At 43.7% G+C, this 6,593-nt stretch overlaps 1 long non-coding RNA gene across 1 annotated transcript in view; it reads right to left on the bottom strand.

Moving 5' to 3' along the window:
* The window catches only part of LOC309811485, a 28,495-nt gene that overhangs the window by 19,339 nt on the left and 2,563 nt on the right, over window positions 1–6,593 (bottom strand). The window lies entirely within an intron of this gene.

Here is a 6,593-nt window from a genome sequence, read left to right on the forward strand (position 1 = left end):
TAAAAGGAGCAGCTGGAATCCTTCCAAATCTTCTCCACCATCCTGCCCAGCTAAGATGATGGGAGTGTCACATTCCTCCCCAACACCTGCAGGTGATGGGAGGGTCACCTTCTAATGAGGCTGAACAATAGATACAGCAGGTATCTGGGGATGCCTGGGTCCCTGGAGACACCCCCCAGGTGTGGCCTGGGGAAGGTATACTGAAAGCAATGGAGTCAGTGAAAGTCTGCGTTCTGAATGGAGACTCCCACTCCTTGCCCTGCCCCAGGCTGGGTCTCAGAACCCGGCACCCAGACTTCTACTCCCCAGGCAGGAGAATGGAGGATCCTTCTTGGGGAATATTGACCAGCAAAAGACAAAACATCTATAGACACTGACGTTTGGGGGTCCCCCAATGAAATGGCTGGTCTGGATCTGATTATCTCACAGAGAACCTCATCCTGAGACAAGCCCTCCCACCCACTCCTCTCACTCAGAGCCTCCTCTAAGTATTTTAGCCCCTCACTAGAGGCTGACTATGGAAGGACAGCCAAAAATCATCAGGCATGTGAGGAATGCTTCTAACCTGAAAAACAGGGCCTTAAAAGCAGGTAGAGAAAGTAAACCCAAATGAAATAGAGACAATGCAGGTTGCAAAACTTCAAAGTTTTGAACTTTGAAGATATTAGATATCTTCAAAGATATTAGAACTTCAAAGAGTCTAATATCTCAGGGACATAAAAGATACTGCATTGTGGTAGACTTATATTGGTGTTCCCCAATGAACTATATAACTCCTGGTATGTAGGCTCTTATCCTCTGCCACGTTGATTCTGGGCTTGGCCATGTGACTTGCTTTGGCCAGTGGGACATTAACGAGTGTGGTGCAAGCCAGGGTTTATGAGTGCTTGCACACTGGGCTTCTCCTGCTAAAACACTTACAACCTTTTTGACTTTGGGCAAGTGTGGTGGTTTTAAAACATGTCCACAAATTATCTGATATGCTGTCCTTCAAAAGGTGGCGCTTAGGGCTTCCCTCGTGGCGCAGTGGTTGAGAGTCCACCTGCTGATGCAGGGGACACGGGTTCGTGCCCCAGTCCAGGAAGATCCCACATGCCACGGAGCGGCTGGGCCCGTGAAACATGGCCGCTGAGCCTGCGCGTCCGGAGCCTGTGCTCCGCAGCGGGAGAGGCCGCAACAGTGAGAGGCCCGCGTACCGCAAAAAAAAAAAAAAAAAAAAAAAGGTGGAGCCTAATTCCGCTCCCAAAAAATGTTGGCAGTACTTAGTAACTCAATTCTAATGATTAGAATGTGGCAGAAGCTACATTCCAAGGCTAGGTCATAAGATTCACTGTAGCTTACTCCTTGTTCCCTCTCTTGGTTCAGTCACTCTGGGAGAAGCCAGCTGCCATGTCATGAAGAGACACAAGCAACATTATGGAGAGGTCCACGTGCTGAGGAACTGAGACCACCTGCCCCCAGCCACGTGAAAGAGCTAGGAAGCAAATCCTTTGGTCCCAGTCAAGCCAGCCTTCAGGTAATTACAAACCAGGAAACCATCTTCACTGCAACCTCATGAGAGGGTGGCTTTCCTGACCCTCAAAACCTAAGAGTTAACAAACATTTGTTGTTTCAAGCCACAAGTTTTGGGGCAGTAATTTGTTATGCAGCAATACCTAACTAATACATCAAGTTATTCAACTTTTTTGAGCCTCAGTAAAATGGATATAATAATGGAGACTACTGCACAGGGTTGCTGTCAGAAAAACACAAAGCAGTGGTGTACATAAAGTGATTAGGAGAGTGGGGTAATGTAGTCACTCTTGGACGTTGGTTACTGTGGTTGTTATTGCTCAGTTGAATCTAAAAGGTGCTTTGCTAATCTACAATGCTCCCACTTCCTTGAGTTCTTCATCTGGGAGTACATTTCCCCAGAGAATGTCAGCTTAAGAAGGAAGTTTTTGCCAAGACAATTCAAAGGGGAAAGAATAACCTTTTCGACAAATGGTGCCAGGTCAACTGGATAACCACATGCAAAAGAATGAACTTGGACCCCTACCTCATACCATATACAAAAATTTACTCAAAATGGAGCAAAGACCTAAATAAGAGCCTAAACTATAGAACTCTTAGAAAGAAACATAGGCACAAATTTTTGTGACATTCGATTAAGCAACAGTTTCTTTGATATGACACCAAATGCATAAGCAATCAAAGGAAAAAAAAAATTGGACTTCACTGAAAGTAAAAACTTCTGTGCTTCAAAGGATGCCGTCAAGAAAGTGAAAAGACAACCCATAGAATGGGATAAGTTATTTGCAAATCATGTATCTGACGAGGCTCCAGTTTTCAGAATGTACAAAGAACATTTAAAACTCAATAAAAAGACAAATAACCTAACTAAAAAATGGTCAAATGATTTGAATAGACATTCCTCCAAAGAAAATATACTTTGTAATAGTCTATAGGCATATGAAAAGATGCTCAATGTCATTAGCCATCAGGGAAATGCAGATGAAAGCCACAATACGATAACACTTCACACACACTAGGTTGGCTACAATCAAAAAGACAGATTATAGGGGCTTCCCTGGTGGTGCAGTGGTTGACAGTCCACCTGCCGATTCAGGGGACACGGGTTCGTGCCCCGGTCTGGGAGGATCCCACATGCCGCGGAGCGGCTGGGCCCGTGAGCCATGGCTGCTGAGCCTGGACGTCCAGAGCCTGTGCTCCGTAACGGGGAAAAAAAAGACAGATTATAACAAGTATTGGCAAGGATGTGGAGAAATTGGAACCCTTATACACTGTTGGCGGGAATGTAAAATGGTGCAGCCACTCCAAAAAACAGACTGGCAGTTCCCCAAATGGTTGAACCCAGAGTTACAACACAACCCAGCAATTCCATTCCTAGGTATATACCCAAGAGAACTGAAAACACGTTCACACAAGAACCTGTACACAAATGTTCATAGCAGCATTATTCATAATAGCCAAAAAGTGGAAACACCCTAAATTTCCATCAACTGATAAATGGATAAACAAAATGTGAAATATTATTCAGCCATAAAATGATCCAAGTACTATATACATGCTACATACGGTTGAATCTTTCTTTTCTTTCTTTTTTTAAAATTTTACTTATTTTATTTTTGGCTGCGTTGGGTCTTCGTTGCTGCGAGAGGGCTTTCTCTAGTTGTGGCGAGCGCGGGCTACTCTTCATTGTGGTGCGCAGGCTTCTCATTGCGGTGGTTTCTCTTGTTGCAGAGCACGGGCTCTAGGCCTGCGGGCTTCAGCAGTTGTGGTTCACAGGCTTCAGTAGCTGTGGCTTGCGGGCTCTAGAGCACAGGCTCAGTAGTTGTGGTGTATGGGCCTAGTTGCTCTGTGACATGTGGGATCTTCCCAGACCAGGGCTTGACCCCATGTCCCGTGCACTGGCAGGTGGATTCCTAACCACTGAGCCATCAGGGAAGCCCTGGTTGAATCTTGAAAACATAGTAAGTGGAAGAAACCAGTCACAAAGATCACATGTTATATGATTTAATTTATATGAAATATCTCAAATAGGGAAATCTATACAAACAGAAAGTAGATTAATTGTTGCCTGGGCTGAGGAGTTTGGGAATAAATGGTGGGTGACTGCTAATAAGTACTGGGTGTCTTTTTTTGGGTGATAAGATGTTCCAGAATTAGACAGTGGAGATGGTCGCACAACTTTGTGAATATACTACTAAAACCCACTGAATAGTATACCTTAAAAAGTTGCATTTTATGGTAGATTATTTTAATCTCAATAAAGCTGTTATCCAAAAATGGAGCAAGTTTTTAGAAAGGGTGTGAAAAATTAGCTGAGTGAGTTTTTTTAGGGTTTTCTAGAGGTGATGAAATCCATACCATGTACATACACAAATCCATGCACATACACAACAAAATGCATTCACGCGCGCATGCAGGCGCACACACATTAATTTCAAAAGAACACAGAAGCAATTTTGTGGTACTTTTGAAAACAGAACAGGTGACTATGACACCTTTTTTTTTTGGCCTTGCCTCCAGGCTTGCGGGATCCCAGTTCCCAGACCAGGGATCCAACCCAGGCAGTGAAAGCACCGATTCCTAACCACTGGACCACCAGGGAACTCCCTGACACCTTCTAACTGGGAAAGGAAGACACCAGAGGTCCCAAGAAGAAAATCCTAAACCATCATTTTTTTTTTGGCCACATGTAGCGTGGGATCTTTGTTCCCTGACCAGGGATTGAACTCATGCCCCCTGCAGTGGAAGCGTGAGCCATAACTGCTGGACTGCCAGGGAAGTACCATATCACCATTAATTTCAATATGACTTTGCTAGGAGGCAATTATTTGCCAAACACTTTATACACTTAACTCACGGGACTACTCAGTGAGGTAGCATCATTATCTCCATATTACAAATGATGCTCAGAGAGTGTAAGTACCTTGCCTGGGGTTACACAGCATGTTAACGGGAGAGCTCCTTTCTCTACTCCAGGCAACCTATCAAAATGAATAAAAAAAAAGTTGATACTCCCCATCCCTGAAACTTCAAAACTGTACCCTGGTGTCAACTTCGTTTACTTCTTTTCATTCTATACTCCAACCCAATCTCTATGTCCAACTTTTCCTACCTCCTTCACACTTTGCTCTGGCCAGAAATATCTCCCTGTTCTCCCTGAATGTCCCAAAATCTGTTACCAAAAGAGAGATCAAGGAGGGGTACATGTTGTAATCAGTGTACTTTGTAAGCTCCACACAGATGTAAACTAGCATTTCACCTTTTCCTTCCTCTAGGAAGTGCCTTCTTCTCTTGACATATGCAAAGCTTTAGGATCTTTCAAGATTGAGCTCAGTCCTCTCCAACTCTGGGAACCTCCAGACTGCAGGGTAGGCAGGGGGCTCTTCCTAGATTCCTGGACATTCACCATAAAATCCCTCCCACCTCATGCTCTGGTCCAACCTGACCACCAACCACAGTATTTGCTTTGCTGTATAAGTTCTTTTGTCTGTATTTTTGTTAAGAAGTAGTAGCTGTTTTACCTGGGCTGAACACTGGGTATTTCTTAGTCTCAATTTCCTCATTCGTCAAATAGGAACGATGATCGCTATGTTTGTGGTACCCATGATTTTCTTTTCAATTCCATTTTGGGAATGTTGTGGACAGAGGCAATGTTGACTAGATCATCAGTTCTCAAAGCGTGGTCTGGAGATACCTGGGGGTCCCTGAGACCCCTTCCAGGGACCTGTGAGTTTCCTATTTTTTCAACTACATACCTGTGTGAATCTGAGTTTTCTTCTTATACTTGAATCAACACAACAGATTGAATGCAGAAACAGATGTGAGGGTTTCCCTGGTGGCACAGTGGTTAAGAATCCGCCTGCCAATTCAGGGGACACGGGTTCGAGCCCTGAGCCAGGAAGATACCACATGCCACAGAGCAACTAAGCCTGTGTACCACAACTACTGAGCCTGCTCTCTAGAGGCCGTGAGCCACAACTACTGAGCCCGCATGCTGCAGCTACTGAAACCTGCGCACCTAGAGCCCATGCTCTGCAACAAGAAAAGCCACCACAATGGGAAGCCTGTGCACCACAATGAAGAGTAGCCCCCGCTCGCCACAACCAGCAACGAAGACCCAACACCGTCAAAAATAAATAATTAAATATATAAAAAATCTTAAAAAAAAAAAACAGATGTGAGATTGCAGCTGTTTCCTATTACGTATACATTAAAATGTTTGCCAAAATGTAAAAAAAACCCACTGTTTTCACTAATTCTTTTGGAAAATATAACTTTAAAAATAAAATATTATGTTTACATGGGATGACATTTTATGAATTGATAAACATTTAAAAATCGTTTTAATTTCTAATAGAGTAATTATCAACAGATATAATCCACACAAACGAAAGCTCTTTGGGATCCTCAATAATTTTTCAAGAATGTAAATTTTAACATCAAAAAGTTTGAGAATCCCTAGAGGAAAGAGTTACAGATTTGAATTTTCCAGGTACCTCGTGGTCTTAACCTTCCCCTGTGCTTCAGTTTCTTTTATCTCTAACACAATACTCACTCATGTGACATGGGCAGCTATTAATTTCTTTATTTTCTTAATGTTTATATGTTGCATTATGTCTGTATATAAGGACTGTCTCTGGAAGAATACACAATAAACTGGTCCCAGTGGTTCACCCTCGGAAGGGGAATTGGGAAACTGGGAGAGGTGGCATCGTAAACCTTTCTGCTGTGTTTTTTAATAAATGCATGCATTGCTTATTTTAATATTGAGCAATTAAAAGTAAAATAACACTTTTGTTTAGATGGATAGGAAACAGAAGTCGGCTCAAGGAAAGTAGTGTTGATTGACAATTAAAAAAAACAAAAACAAAAAAACAAAAAAACCCACGCGGTCTTCCCTAGTGGCGCAGTGGTTGAGAGTCCGCCTGCCGATGCAGGGGACACGGGTTAGTGCCCCGGTCCAGGAAGATTCCACATGCCGCGGAGCGGCTAGGCCCGTGAGCCATGGCCGCTGAGCCTGCGCGTCCGGAGCCTGTGCTCCGCAACGGGAGAGGCCACAGCAATGAGAGGCCAGCGTACCT

Source organism: Mesoplodon mirus (assembly GCF_964341445.2).
Source record: "Mesoplodon mirus genome assembly, chromosome: 2".
Taxonomy (NCBI): Eukaryota; Metazoa; Chordata; class Mammalia; order Artiodactyla; family Ziphiidae; genus Mesoplodon; species Mesoplodon mirus.